The sequence below is a fragment of the Syngnathus scovelli genome, chromosome 12 (assembly GCF_024217435.2).
Source record: "Syngnathus scovelli strain Florida chromosome 12, RoL_Ssco_1.2, whole genome shotgun sequence".
Lineage (NCBI taxonomy): Eukaryota > Metazoa > Chordata > Actinopteri > Syngnathiformes > Syngnathidae > Syngnathus > Syngnathus scovelli.
Genome location: NC_090858.1, coordinates 2,503,092 through 2,518,373, shown reverse-complemented (window position 1 = coordinate 2,518,373; position 15,282 = coordinate 2,503,092). Strand labels below are relative to the sequence as shown.

Sequence of the window (15,282 nt, the reverse complement as noted above, 5' to 3'; positions counted from 1 at the left end):
AACCTTTGTGCCGGTACACCATATGAAGTAAATGACGGAATATGTTTTTGTTTTTTTAACACCTTCTCTAATGTGTATCAAGCATACCAGATGGTGTTTTAGAACAGCCTAGAATATTAAGTTGCAAAAAGTTTAAAAAAAACTTTAAAAAAACTTACTAAAGTTTAAAAAAGTTATTGATTATATATTTGCTCCAAGGAGGGAGTATTGACAAACGTCACCTCCTTCATAGTCTGCGCATTGTTGTGTGCTTCGCAGCGCGGTGCAGAGCGCAGGCGGCGCAGGCGGCAGGGTGCGCAGGCGGCGCGGCGAGCAGGGTGCGCGGCGAGCAGCGAGCGCAGGCGGCGCGGCGAGCAGCGAGCGCAGGCGGCGCAGGCAGCAGGGGTGGGGAATCGAACCCTGGATCTCAGGTGTTCGAGCGCAGCGACGGAGCCACTCGCCAAGCGTGGCGAGCTCGGCAGTCACCCCGCTTTCACTTCGAGTCATTCTTACACGTTCAGTATTGCGCTCCGCGCGCGCTGGGTAAGTACAAAAGAGAACTGGCGGCCGCCAGCTGCCAGGTCACACTGGTCGACCGGTTCGTGACACGGCCTCATGCCCCGTACAGCCCTGGTTCGATCCCAGTGGTGGGAACTTTCTCCGGCCCCCTTTTGTAAGTGTCTGAATACATGCATATAGGTTGCATGTCGACGCATTTATTTATGTATAAACGTCCAGTGTGGCCCCGCCTGCAAGTGGGCGGGGCGGTGCAGCTGGCCCCGCCCCCATGGAATTGGCCCCGCCCCTGGCCCCGCCCCCTGCCCTACAAAAAGACAGTAGGGTAGGGGGCGGGGCGGAGCCCCGCCCCCTGCCCTACAAAAAGACAGTAGGGTAGGGGGCGGGGCGGAGCCCCGCCCCCTGCCCTACAAAAAGACAGTAGGGTAGGGGGCGGGGCGGAGCCCCGCCCCCTGCCCTACAAAAAGACAGTAGGGTAGGGGGCGGGGCGAAGCCCCGCCCCCTACCCTACTGTCTTTCAATACACTATAAAAAGACAGTAGGGTAGGGGGCGGGGCGAAGCCCCGCCCCCTACCCTACTGTCTTTTTATATATATATATATATATATATTTTTTATATATATATATATAAAAATATATATATATATAAAATATATATATATATATATACATAAAAATATATATATAAAAAGACAGTAGGGTAGGGGGCGGGGCTTCGCCCCGCCCCCTACCCTACTGTCTTTTTATAGTGTATTGAAAGACAGTAGGGTAGGGGGCGGGGCTTCGCCCCGCCCCCTACCCTACTGTCTTTTTGTAGGGCAGGGGGCGGGGCTTCGCCCCGCCCCCTGCCCTACTGTCTTTTTGTAGGGCAGGGGGCGGGGCTCCGCCCCGCCCCCTACCCTACTGTCTTTTTGTAGGGCAGGGGGCGGGGCGGAGCCCCGCCCCCTACCCTACTGTCTTTTTGTAGGGCAGGGGGCGGGGCCAGGGGCGGGGCCAATTCCATGGGGGCGGGGCCAGCTGCACCGCCCCGCCCACTTGCAGGCGGGGCCACACTGGACGTTTATACATAAATAAATGCGTCGACATGCAACCTATATGCATGTATTCAGACACTTACAAAAGGGGGCCGGAGAAAGTTCCCACCACTGGGATCGAACCAGGGCTGTACGGGGCATGAGGCCGTGTCACGAACCGGTCGACCAGTGTGACCTGGCAGCTGGCGGCCGCCAGTTCTCTTTTGTACTTACCCAGCGCGCGCGGAGCGCAATACTGAACGTGTAAGAATGACTCGAAGTGAAAGCGGGGTGACTGCCGAGCTCGCCACGCTTGGCGAGTGGCTCCGTCGCTGCGCTCGAACACCTGAGATCCAGGGTTCGATTCCCCACCCCTGCTGCCTGCGCCGCCTGCGCTCGCTGCTCGCCGCGCCGCCTGCGCTCGCTGCTCGCCGCGCACCCTGCTCGCCGCGCCGCCTGCGCACCCTGCCGCCTGCGCCGCCTGCGCTCTGCACCGCGCTGCGAAGCACACAACAATGCGCAGACTATGAAGGAGGTGACGTTTGTCAATACTCCCTCCTTGGAGCAAATATATAATCAATAACTTTTTTAAACTTTAGTAAGTTTTTTTAAAGTTTTTTTTAAACTTTTTGCAACTTAATATTCTAGGCTGTTCTAAAACACCATCTGGTATGCTTGATACACATTAGAGAAGGTGTTAAAAAAACAAAAACATATTCCGTCATTTACTTCATATGGTGTACCGGCACAAAGGTTTGCAGTGCTGAGGACATGAGGAGACCTAGAAAGAAGCATTGGGAGCTTAAGATCAGGGGATGCTTTGAGAATAATTGTCAATTTTTGTCTGAAGCCCTTTGAGACTGTTTGTGATTTAGGGCTATACAAATAAACTTGACATTGCCGATGTATCAATGCCCGAGCGATTAGGCACATGGACGGGCAACCCCCAGCCTCGAGTTCGGATACGGCATTGCTCAAATTGGCAAATCTTAGCAAGCTACAGAAGACTTTCTGCATCACATGAATATTTTTTAGCATGTGGTTTGGAAGTTTATTATGCAAATGAATTTGCTTGCTTTGTACATTTTAGAGGCACGCACATTGGCGAGATAGCGGCAGTACTTCTGTGTATTTGTTAGGTTGCTTTGGGCAGAACAAACCGCAAAAGATGGGTCACATTGACCCAGCTGTCTAATTGGGGCGCCTATCATTTGTAATGTACTTAAAAATTTAAATGATTAAAATTGTTAAAAATGATCGCATACAGTTGAATAGAGCATCAGACAGGTTGAGGCAAATATCTAGCATGTGGTTTAGATGTCTATCATGCAAATGAGTTTGTTTTGTACTTTTAACACACATGCACACTGGCGAGATAACAGCAGTACTTCTTTATTTCTTAGGTTGTTTTGGGCAAAACAACGAAAGGTGCATCGCATTGACCCAGAATCAGACAGGTTGAGGCAAATATGCTGCTACTCGGTGGCAGCACTTGGAATTCATCTAGCCTTTCTGATATGGTCAATTTCATAAGGATGCCGGTATGAAAAAGGACACTCTGGCCTTTACTTCACTCTGAACTGGGTGGTACCACCCAGTACATGTGCCGAGGCTGGCCGTGTAGTTACGCAACTCGGCTTTGAATCGAAAGCTAAAGTCCTGGAAGTTACACGCTATGTTTATAAATTCAATTGACTATAGCAGCAACCTGGACTGGACAGCAACAGCCTTTTTTGTAGTCAGACAGCCAATGAAGGCATCAAGCCCTGTAACAAAACATGCAATAAGTTCCACATTCAAGAGATGCACCATCGATTGAGGTACATCGCGAATGATGACTGACCCCAAAGTTGACTTTATTTACAAGACCACCAAAAGGAAGCAAACACACTGTTGATTTTATTCACAAGAATGCCCACATGATGCATGACGATTGAAAACAAACCAAAAAATGGCTCCGACTAGATTCAAATAACAGCTTTTTACTCTTACAGAAAAATGTACCAACGTTCTGCAAGATTCTGAGTTCGGTGGCCATTTTAAAGCAGGGTTGCCATGGATGACTTACTGACCGCAACAGAGACCGTTTGTACACTTGTCGTTTGCATCTATGGGTGTCTGGCTACTTGGCTTTTGTCAACAATTTAGAATGCATGCAGCTTTTCTTTGTGTAGTTAAATAAATAAACACAAGGCCTGACACTGCATATTTAAGTCAATTTTGTTTCAGCCTAACTTTACAATTGTCTTGTCATTGAGAATGTCTCAAATGATTCCAGTTTGTATGCACGATAGACTGCCAATGCTTAAAATGGACCACTTGAATTCAGTTCACAGTTTAATTGCAGTTCAGTGGTACACACACACACACACACAATTACAGTACAAACAGTTCATTTCATGATTAAAAAAACAACAGTAAAACAACAATATTGCAAAATGACACGGCGCTGAGAGAGAAAGAAAGAGGCATCATGCAGATAGCCAGTGTGCACACCCAGTGAAAAAGTGGAGGAAGGGAGGGAAGGAAAGAAAGGACAAAAGAAAAAACGCAGTCATACTCTCCTTAAATGCTGGCTGGGCGCTTTGCCCTCGCCGCATCCGCACCCGTCCGTCTCGTGTCGGCCGCTCATCACGGGTGAAGGTCGGCCGATGGTTGGCTTCTCCCCGCCCGGCCGGTATTCGACGTTTGGACTCATCCTCCGCCTCGTGCCACTGCAAAAAGAAAAACGGCACTGTTGCATGCGGTTCACTTCTGTGGACGTACTCATTACCCGTCTATTAAAGCTTGCTCCTATTTTAAGCTCCCTTTATTAATTGCGTATGCATACATGAACGTTTGTTTTCTTTTTATGTGGAGCGGTCCGGGTTATGAAATGTTTAACCCCTTACAAAAAGGGAGGGAGAGAGCGAGGGGAGATGAGAAGAGGCTTTGGTGCGCACTTAAGCGCAACCGGCCAGTTCCCTTTGAGTAGAGCTGGCTTGGCCCCGAGAGGGAAAAAAAGGAAAACGTGACGTCACGTAGAGCGTCACGGAGAATCTCCTCGTCCTCGACACCGTCGACGACACTGGGACCCAGTCTGGCAGACATTATACCCTGGTATTCCACAAAGGGCAAGGTATAGCCACGTTCCATCCTGAGTGCACCAGGCCATGCAGGTACTGCCGGGCACATTGGAGAAAGAGAGCGAGAGAGAGCGAGAGCGAGAGCGAGAGAGAGAGAGAGAGAGAGAGAGAGAGAGAGAGAGAGAGAGAGAGAGAGAGAGAGAGAGAGAGAGAGAGAGAGAGAGAGAGAGAGAGAGAGAGAGAGAGAGGGAGGGAGAGAGGCAGGGGCTGTCTACTTTGCCAATTCGTATCTAGAGGGTCACAGCAACCCAAATGCCCGTGCGTGCTACAAGTTACCCTATTCAAACAGACAGGGGTAGGGAAAGCACAAAAGAAAAAAGAAAGTCATACTCCCCCGGAACGCTGGCTGCATCTGCACCCATCAGTCTCGTGTGGGCCGCTCGTCACGGGCCAAGGTCCGGGTCTGCTCCGGCCGGTGTTGGACTCGTCTTTCGCCTCGCACAAGTGCAAAAAGACAAACGGCGCTCAGTTGCATGCGGTTCACTTCTGTCAACGTACTCATTACCTGCCCCCTCCCTGGTCTTGTGGGTGCAGCCCAGTCCCCCTCGGTGCAGGCTGGCGCTCGCCCCATCCGCTGCCAGCTGAAAGGCAGAAAAATAAGGAAATCAAATTAAACCCAACCAGTGTGTACACTACGCTTGCAGATTGGATTGCCATGTCACCGCCTCTGGCCAGCCTTGGCCAGTCATGCGTCAGGCTCCTCTTCAACACTTGGCGACTGCTTTCTTTGGGTGATTCCTTCCTTTGCAACCCGCTCACCAATCACGGGTCTGGGTGCCTCCGTCCACCAGCTCTTCGTTTCATACATCGTCTCTTCCACCTTGCAAGACAAGCACAAAAGTCTCGCTTGCGCTTGCCGTCGCTTGCGCGGTTGCTTGCGCGGTTGCTTGCGCTTGCGCGGTCGCTTGCGCTTGCCGTCGCTTGCGCGGTCGCTTGCGCGGTCGCTTGCGCTTGCGCGGTCGCTTGCGCTTGCCGTCGCTTGCGCGGTCGCTTGCGCGGTCGCTTGCGCTTGCGCGGTCGCTTGCGCTTGCCGTCGCTTGCGCGGTCGCTTGCGCTTGCGCGTTTGGCACTCAATGAGGGCTGCACAACATTTTGGAAAATCAATGAGTATGGCAGTATTGGGCCAGACCACTGCATTGAGGCAAGTTGTGGACAATTCTTGGATGGAGGTTAACTATTTGATCGCAATGAGATCAGTTAGATTAGTTAACTAACTTACATCAATGACTTATCGTCTTAACTCATTACAAATAGTTAGGCAAGAAAACATGTTTCATTTGAGACATGAAAAAAAAAAATTTTGCTGTCTTAAAGTGCATGTCAATAACCTAGACCACCATATGGCAGTTTTCCAATACACGTGCAGCCCTACACACACACGTCACCATTGGTGTCCAAATGGCAGCCTCGGGCCAACTTGATCAACACACCACACGAATGAACACAACACTGCTTTGTAGCGCTAAATATCAATGGCAACATTCCGTGATTGATTTAATGAATTTGTGTCAAAGAATTCTCAATTTGTTTCAGTATGCAGCCCTCAAACAGACATTTGGACACCGCTGGTGTGAATTAGAAAAAAAAAATCCATTTCACATGTTGAAGCTACGCAGGTCGACGCCTCCAGGGAAGCGGGTCTCCCTCACAACTCTGCTACTTCAGAGTGATGCCACAGTGGTCCGTCCATCTCTGATCAGATGCTGTCGCGTCCCGGTCGCCATCTGCAGAAACAGAAACAAAAGTTAGACACTCAAAGAGCACCCCAAGTTGTAGGTCACTTGCTTACTTGATCACAGCGGCTAGCCACTCTTGGTTACCGTCGCCAGGTCGGATCGGGCCGGGTCGGGTCGTGCGCTCCCCCCCTTTTGCGTCCGGCCTGCAAAAGGCAGAACATGCAATGAGTTGGGCGCTGCTCGCATCATTATGTCTTCCTCGTGGACGGGCTCGCTCCAACGGCGCCCTAAACCTAGAGAACAAAGGACGCACAGTGGTACGTTAGGCTTAGATCAAGCACGACAGTGGTAGGTTAGAAAAAGACACAAAATGTGACCGTCTCGCTCCAACACCTAGGGGAGAACAGAGAACGCAAGTACCACAGTGGTAGGTTAGGGTTAGAGGAAGTGCAACAGTGGCAGGTTAGAAAAAGAAAATGTCACAAGTCAAATTGCAAAATTGGACATTCGGGATCGGCTCGCTCCGACGCCACCCTACACCGAGGGGTAAGAACAAAGAACGCAGCAACTACGACAGTGGCAGGTTAGAAAAAGATACACAATGGTACAAGTCGTATGGCAAAATTGGACATTCGGCTCCACGTCAAAGTTCAGTTTTGTGTCCATCCACGGAACCAGGTCCTCCCCCAAGTGGGCCGTCAATGGCAACCAAGCACAAGACAACGCTGGATCCAGACCAGCCACAACCACAGCGCACCTCGAAAGCAAGACCGACCATCAGAGCCCTAAACACTGTCCACACCTGCAACCTTTCCGTCGTGCACCCATAACCAAAGGCAACCACACTGCCCCCTCCTGGGCACATGATCCGCACACGTCGACTTTTGCAGCGCGATGCTTGATTCTTGACTGGATATGGCCATTGCTCCTTTGCTCCTTTGCATATGGCCATTGCTCCTTTGCATATGGCCATTGCTCCTTTGCATATGGCCATTGCTCCTTTGCATATGGCCATGGCTCCTTTGGATAGGCCATGGCTCCTTTGGATAGGCCATGGCTCCTTTGGATAGGCCATGGCTCCTTTGGATAGGCCATGGCTCCTTTGGATAGGCCATGGCTCCTTTGGATAGGCCATGGCTCCTTTGGATAGGCCATTGTGCCTTTTCATATGGAATTATCCCATTCGGCTCCTATTGCAGCCTACAAAAACACAGACAGCCATTAATTGTGTGCTGGGAAGCTAAAACTCGACAACCATTGTGTGTTGGGAAGTTGAAACTTGACAAAAACAGGTTTTCACCTGATTTAGGACTACTCTTCCTCAGTGTCCTCAACATCACTGAAAGGGCTCCTTCAAGAGCCTCCTGCTTGCTTTGTATAGAAGGATGCTGGCTGGGCGGCAGTTTTTAGTGCTACAAAAGACAAGCAAATGATTGCAACAAAAATAGACATTGAGTCGAGTGCCAATGGCATGATTTCTTACCAACAATTATACATACTAGGAGTTTTACATTTGAAAAAAATATTATATTGTAGTAAGTTATGATAATTGATCAAAATTATAGTTCATATTTGAATTTGATACATTCTAAGTAGAGTTTTGAAAAAATATATAATCGTCACATTTTAGTAAATTATGATAATTATTCAGGATTATAATTCATATTTTAATTTCATCATTCATCAACTCCCCTCACATTGGACAGATGAGCCAGGTTGGCGGCGTCCAAGACGGGAGAAAATAACACGCGCAAATGTTTGTTGCGTAACGGAACGAGAGCGGGCGGGCGCCATCTTTGAATGGATTTGGTCCGATTTGGACATGACGTAACATACGTTGCATTCACCAGTTTGCATGACACGGAAATGGCACACGCATCATATAAAATAATTTAAAAAATGGTTAAGTTGACTAGAGTCAAACTAACATTTCCTATAGTCAGACAAACACGCGCTTATCAGCGGCGTCATTTACGAACCGTCTACAGACAGACGAATGAAAAAAACGCTGGCCAGCATGAAAAAAAGCAACCCCGAAAGACATTTAAAATACCACCAAAACGCGCAACGACGCGACGCAAAGTGGATTGCGGCGTGCCGTGTCGTGCCGAAACCTCAAGCACTCCCTAGACAGCGGAAAATCCTGCAAGAAATAATAAATGGCATCGTAAGAAACTGCAAACATTTGCTCACGGGCTAAATAGCCTGCGGCCAACAATTTACCTCCAGGCCCACCGTCGCGGTGGACGTGACGTTGCCGAGTCACGAGAGTACGACAATCCTGCGACAAACAAAATAAATTTAAAAAAAAAAAAAAAAAGGCTTGTGAGAAAAAGCAACAAAGCGTGCCGTCGTGAGAAACGGCAGGAGACGACAAACATTTGCTAGCATGCTCGCTTACCTGAGAAACCGTCCGCCGCCGCCGCCGGCCCGCGCTCGGTGGCACCTGCTTATGATAACTCCCCTTGAGCGAGCGCACCTGTCTTCAATTGACCTAAAGCCCTGACGTCACAGCCGTCGATTCAAATCTTCTTCTCCTGATCGTCCAACGGCGCTCGGCACACTGACGCCACCAGGTGGTCGCCTGTCATGGTGACTACTGTGGAAAGGGTTGCTTCGGACTATCCGTTGATCTTTTGAGTGAACTGATTCTAAAGAATCAAAAGAACTGGAATGCACATCACTAAGGAGAATAATGCCAATGGTCCAATTTTGTGGAATCACTGTAAAATATGTCGAATTTTATTGATATTTTTTTCAGGCACTTTATTCGGTTTAATCTGCGAGCTGTAAAGTTCCAACCAGACCGCCTAAGAGAGCGCGATTATCTCTCAGATTATCACAAGGAAATTCAACAGGCAATTGAAGGAGGAAGTGCGGTCCAATTTGCTGTGAATTGGACATTTTTCAGAGCGCCACAGAGACTCACGCCGCAATGTGTGTAATCCTTCTTCCCGCTTGACAGCCACAAAGCGAAACTGCCAACTTTCTATCCATACCATACGGGCGCCATGAACAATATTTAGCTTGTCCTCCGGGTTGCCAGCTCTCTGGAGTGACAAGGCCGACTGACGAGCACTTTTGGTGGGCTACGCTTACTTGTCTTGACTGCTCGTTGTCAACTAAAGTAGCTCAACCGTCCTTACTTTGAATTCTTGCATTGACTTTAGCATAAGACTCGAAAAAGGTTTACAATTAATAATTAAAAAAATAGGGGATTTTTTTTAAGTAAAAAAAATTGGTTTTACATTTAGATATTTTTTTCAATATCACAACTTTTTTGATAACTTTCCAAATAAAATTGATATAAAATAAAAGTACCAACTACAGACCTCAGTTATTACATCCATGCCAGTATGCACAAATGATGTATTTTCCAACTTATGACAGACTTAAGACTTTGAGCGACTGCTCCATGCTGTGAAAGACGGAAATTTGTCACAAATAAATCCCCTAGCCCAAATAAATCCTCCAATAAATCCCTTGTCCGTTGATGAGTCTGCACCCTGAGCGTCAAACTGTCTCATCCGCACGTTTGCTCTTCCAGCCCAACACTTCATTTTTCTCCAAAGCTCAATGGCCCATAAATCCCCCCCCCCCTCCCACCGCGTCCCGTCATGTTTTACACAGCCTCCTTGTCCATAATACCATATAACATCAACACATTGCCTTTGATTGGTGCACATAAACATTGACTGTGGCCGCAGCGCACTTTTAACGGCGCGGCCACAACTCACCGCCGCCGTTAACGCCGCTCGGGACGCCAAGGACGAACGGCGACGCTCGCAGAGATGAAGCTCGGCTCAGGGTCACCGAGGAAGACGAAGAAGAAGAAAATCTTTTTACAAGACGGATAAAGAAAGCATGGACAAGAGCAAGTGAAGCTTTATGTCGCCACGTATGACCATCTCATCTCTTTTAATGTCTCTCCATCTTGAATCTCAAATACAAAACCCAAGTTTGGAAACTAAGACATCTGAAGCCTTGACATTGGTTTTGAGCCTCAATTTTAAAGCCTTACCTGAGATTGACAAACTCAACTCGAAAGCCTAACCCTATCTTGAAGCCTTCAGTTGTCTCCAGGAACATTGAAGGCCTCTCCTCCATCCATCCATCCACTGACTGCTGAATTAATTGTCCAAGACAAATGATGACACAGATGCCATGATGATGTAACTGCGAGGAAGAGAGAGCGAGCGAGCGAGCATATAAGGCAACACAAGCGTTGGCTCACAGTCAGTTGGAAGAGAAAGTGGCCGTTGGTACTCCCTGCTGTTTTATGTCGCAGGGGAAACATCTTTATCACAGTGTGTTATTCCACAACACAGCTTCCTTCATGGAAAACACCCCCCCCCCCCTCCCCTGCCTGGGCTCCCCTTTCCTTACTCTCATTGACTGACTGCATCGCTCGGCATAAACTATCCATGCTCCATAAATAATGCCACGCAGAGCAGAACGCCACACAGCCAGCGCCACTGCCTTCCCTTCCCTTCCCATCCCATCCCCACACCGAAGCTGAAAGACGCTCGACAAAAGACCAGTGCGGCGTCAAACGTAAATCCAGAACTACGTCATTAATTCATTTAACAAGGAAACGTTAACAAGGCCCAGTTGTTCCCTATTAAAGACACTTTGATGTCACAGAGCAAGGGCAAGGTTTTCCGGTGCAAATTCGATCCCTGTGCTGAAAGTCAGTGTCACGTGAAAATAGAATTTAACACCAATTTTTTTTTAAAATCCAATAAAAAGAACCAAAGTGAAGAAAAAAATGAGAACACCTTCCAAATTCAAATTTGTGTGTTGTGAGGACCGACACAACACTGACTAAGCTTTTGAGCGTGCTTGTTAGCTCGTTAGCTTGATTCTTGTGAATCATCATACTTGAAAATGATCAACAGTTGTCATTTTGTATAACGTCACCTTGTGTTTTGCTCTTGTTTGACTTTGCCAATTCTGGTCATCAGTGTTGTGTATTCAGTTAGCAAATGTACATAAATGAGCCAATGCTGGAGGGCTAGCTTTGTCAGTGCAATGCTGGAGTTGAGATTCCCCCCCCCACACACACCAGACGTGCCCCCTCGCTGTTTACTTTGGGAGGCCTCCGGCCGGCCTGCGCTCAATGGCGCCACTGTGCACCCAGTTGCCAAACCCGGGACGTGAGCACGTTTATATCTTTGACAGTTTCTACAGCCACATCAGCTTCTTCACTATCCAAACCTGAAACCATTACTTTAGATAGACACCAAATTGTATTTAACCATACCACGAAACTCATTGTCACCTGGAGCATTAAGTAGAAACCCTGATTTGAACTTACAACCTAAAGACGTGGTGGCTCGCAATCTCAAATTCCCAGCTTGAATTTGGCATGACCCCGCCCACCGCGCACTCCATCGATCCCAGCCTGATGAAGTAACGCAGTCACACACATCAATAAGGAGCAGCGAGGGCCCATCATTATGAGGTGACGCTGATAAACGAGCCACCTCGCAAACAATTCCCGCTCGGGCCCGAGGGGCTTCGGAGGGACACCCCCCCACACCCCTCCGGCCATCGCCAAGGAGACAGATGACATCCAAAATGGCCCCCACCCGGCCCACGGCCTCCTTTGCCTTTTCTGCCTGCTCCTTTTGTTTCAAAGGCAGCTGCCGCCCGCCTGACCTTTGGGCAAAAAAAAAAAAAAAAAAAATTGCAGTATCCACAACGTGTTTTGCTCATGCGTGGGAATCACTTGCACATTGGCAAGCAGTGATTGGCATCAGCAATTCACATTTATGGTGACGAAAAGATTTTCACAAGAGCACACCTGCATAGAAGACTCTCATGAACTCATCTTCGAAATGTGGAACAAAAGAAAGAACACGTTATTATTCATAAGAAATCAGGTTTAATTTTTAATTTGCAAGTTATTATTTAAATATAACTTTGGGACCAAAAATAGGTTATCATTATTTTTTAAAAGTACATTATCATTCAAGATTTTTTCCTAGATTGTAGAAAAAGTTAGCATTTCTGTTTTGTGTCTGTCTCCAAAAGGCCATTCAATATTTTAGGCTGAGTTTTTCAGTTCGATTGAGCAGGTGTACCTAATGGAGTGACCACGGATCGCACAATGCCTCGCATATACGTGCAAGTAAAAAAAAAAACTTTTGTTAGATGAAACAGAAAAAGAAGTGATAATGTATTAAAAAATACAACATGCGCCGTCCGTTTTCAAAGTGTTTCATAAAAAAAGACGACTTTGAAAGGAGAATGTCAATCACGCTGAAATGTAGGTCAGCGATGTGTGACGCTCTTTATTTTGACATTATTATTAAGAGTTACTGCGCAAGATATTTCGTCACTGTTTATTTCAACTGGACATTATTTGTCAATGGGAAGTATAGGAAATAACTTTAAAAAATGGCGTGAGGCTAATAAAAAATGCAATATTGGCATAAGACTGAACTACCATATGTTTAAAAATGACATTGCTGCAAAAATAAATATGAAATAATTGTCCAATTACACAAAATATATATTGCAAAAAAATATGCATCAGTAATCAAGGTGATTAAAATAATTTTTACTGCCTTTTAATTTTGAACTTAAAAATTGAATAACTTGTATTTGCTAATACATTTCTGTAAAGGGAGTCTTTTCGTACGTGTCAGAGAAAGTTGCATTATTCTTCTGATAAATGTATTTTAATTGACAGAGTTCTCCTCATCCGAGTGCACGTTTCTGCTCCGCGCTTGCACATTGCCACAACCTCCCTATAGGGGGCGCTCCAACACGGCCTTATAGAATTTTTCCTTCACCGTCTCCTCCGCTCCAAGCAGAACGCCCCACTAATGACCCTCAAAGTGCTCGCAACGCCAAGCACTGCCGATCTGTTCTTGGGATTTTTAAAAACGAACGTGCCCACTCAAAAGCAGTCCAAACATTTGGAAGGCGCAGGTACGTGCAAGTACTTGAAAGTGGCAATGAAGTTCGGCACGTGGTGCTTAAAGTGCAGCGTCTCAATGTGCGTGGAAGAACCAACCTGTTTACTTGTGTGAGATTTAAAAAAAAAAATAATAATCATGATGAGAAAAGGCAAGTAGTCAGCTAAATTGAAAAAGTGTCTTTTCTTTCCCCAAAGGAACAAAAACTTTCTTGGAAAATACTGAATGATTGGGAGAAAAAAAAAAAGTCCTGGCTTTTTTTTTCGTAGAAAAGCAAGTTTTACTTTTTGGGAAATTTTATTCCATGAAAACAATTTTGTTTTCCTTTTCTAAAGCCCATCTTTCTTCAGGGAAAAGGTGGTGTTGGATGAATAGTCATATTTTTGAAGGGGGTGGCAATTTATTCAAGACAAATGCCCTTTGTATTGAATAAATTGCCACCCCCTCCAAAAATACAGATATAAGTCAAACAAGAAAGTACCCAAGTATTTTTGCGGAACTCCTTCTAAGAAAAGATGCATAAAGTGATAAGAGGAATGTCATCCATCCATTCATCCTCACTAGAATCCAGGGGCGTAGCTACATGGTGGCCACGTGTACCCCCGGCCACCCCTTTTTTACACTCTCTGGCCACGACTATATCGTTTCTCAATATACGTATTTGTGTTTTTCAGATGGAAGATGGATACCTACCCTGATATAGTTCTGCACATGAGTGTCTCAAGTGTATAAAGACGTTTAAAGAATGGAAGCAGGGAAAAATGAGTTGAGGCCTTTTAAAAAAAAAAGAACTCTATTAGAAACAACATAATATGCAGAACAATACAATAGCATTTACAATAGTTGTTGTGAGAGTCCAGCATGGTTTGCCACCACTTGACAGTATATTTGCTTGCTTCCATATACTTTTCATGTCTTTTCCCCCCCCAGCCTTATTTCTCTTGATTTTTCTCTTGAAGTGGGCACCTTCTTTTTTGGTTTCTTAAGTGTCCAGTCAATTTTATAGACATTGGCTATTTCTCACGCCCGTCTCCTGCCGTGGTCCTGCTCATCCATCAGTTTTTTTTTTTCGAGGAGCGCCACAGAAAGTCTCAACAGGGTCCGAATGGTGGCGGCCACAAACTGGGGCGGGGGCGTGGTCTGTCTGGACTTTTCGGGGAGTCGGGCTCAACATGGAGCCTTGAAGTCAGGCCGGGTGATAATAAACAAGTGGAAGGGGTAGCGGAAGTGTGCAGGAAGGAAGATGGTCGGCTTTGCGGTCGGGACGAAGGGGATCCCGTCCCCGTAAATCCGTACGGACGCCTCTGTGTGACAGGAGCTCCTGCTGTGCCCTGCGGTTCTGAACACACACAAAAAGAGACGGTTAATAATGCTAATCAATGCTAATGCTAACGAGAAGCAGATTGTAAGGGATTTGAAAATCGTGTCAAGGAGGTTTGGTTGGATGATAATATCACGTTCCATGAGACAAAAGTTTGATTTGTGCAAGTGCAACATTAAAATTTGAAAGGACGAAAATAGGTTTTTATATGTGGAAATAAATTACATTTATTAAATTTAATTAAATTATTAAATAAATAAATTATTACATTAAATAAATTATTAAATAAATTAAATTTCGGAGAATATAAGTGAATTTTTAATTAAAAATAAGTAGTTAAAAAATAAAAATTATATATAAATATTTTTTTTCTTGGGTATTTTGTTTTGCCAAGCAGTGGATTTTTTTCATGACAAAAAAGTTGTATTTTTCTTTGTAATGGTTAAATTTTTTGTTGTGTAAGGAGTGAATTCAAAAAGCGCTGGCAAACTGTTACTATTGACATATGGCAACATTTAATGTATTTGCGGCATTTCTTTTTTTAATAGCTTTGAAAGCTGGATTTAAGAACGACATAACATATTTAAGGCCTCACACTTTGTAAAATCCCATTTAAGACTGTTTTCCTGTTCTTAAAAGGTCACCTGTGCTACCAAAGCAGAGCATGTAAATGTGGCAATAAAAGAAAAATCCATCTTTTGCACGCTTAACAAGAACACGCTGACT

At 46.0% G+C, this 15,282-nt stretch overlaps 1 protein-coding gene and 2 long non-coding RNA genes across 6 annotated transcripts in view; all 3 read right to left on the bottom strand.

Annotated features, from left to right (window-relative positions):
• Window positions 1-2,884: 2,884 nt before the first annotated feature.
• Window positions 2,885-5,578, bottom strand: LOC137840827 (uncharacterized). Its single transcript, XR_011087921.1, has 2 exons — window positions 5,296-5,578; window positions 2,885-5,214 (listed from the first exon to the last, which is right to left on the bottom strand). It is a non-coding gene; the product is annotated as an uncharacterized lncRNA (long non-coding RNA).
• Window positions 5,579-6,102: 524 nt separating this feature from the next.
• LOC125978696 (uncharacterized) lies at window positions 6,103-9,329 on the bottom strand. Of its 3 annotated transcripts, none has more exons than XR_007485120.2 (6): window positions 8,711-9,329; window positions 8,533-8,590; window positions 7,610-8,452; window positions 7,112-7,509; window positions 6,423-6,512; window positions 6,103-6,357 (listed from the first exon to the last, which is right to left on the bottom strand). It is a non-coding gene; the product is annotated as an uncharacterized lncRNA (long non-coding RNA). The 3 variants fall into 3 exon arrangements; XR_007485119.2 differs by having other exon boundaries at window positions 6,423-7,509; window positions 7,610-7,721; window positions 8,007-8,452; window positions 8,711-9,328; XR_007485118.2 differs by having other exon boundaries at window positions 6,423-7,509; window positions 8,711-9,328.
• Window positions 9,330-14,009: 4,680 nt separating this feature from the next.
• Window positions 14,010-15,282, bottom strand: part of LOC125978245 (homeobox protein Meis1) — a 53,946-nt gene continuing 52,673 nt past the window's right edge. For both annotated transcript variants that reach the window (XM_049735418.2, XM_049735417.2), the window contains one exon: window positions 14,010-14,574. The gene's annotated coding sequence lies outside the window, so the exon portion shown is untranslated. The remainder of the gene's footprint in view (window positions 14,575-15,282) is intronic.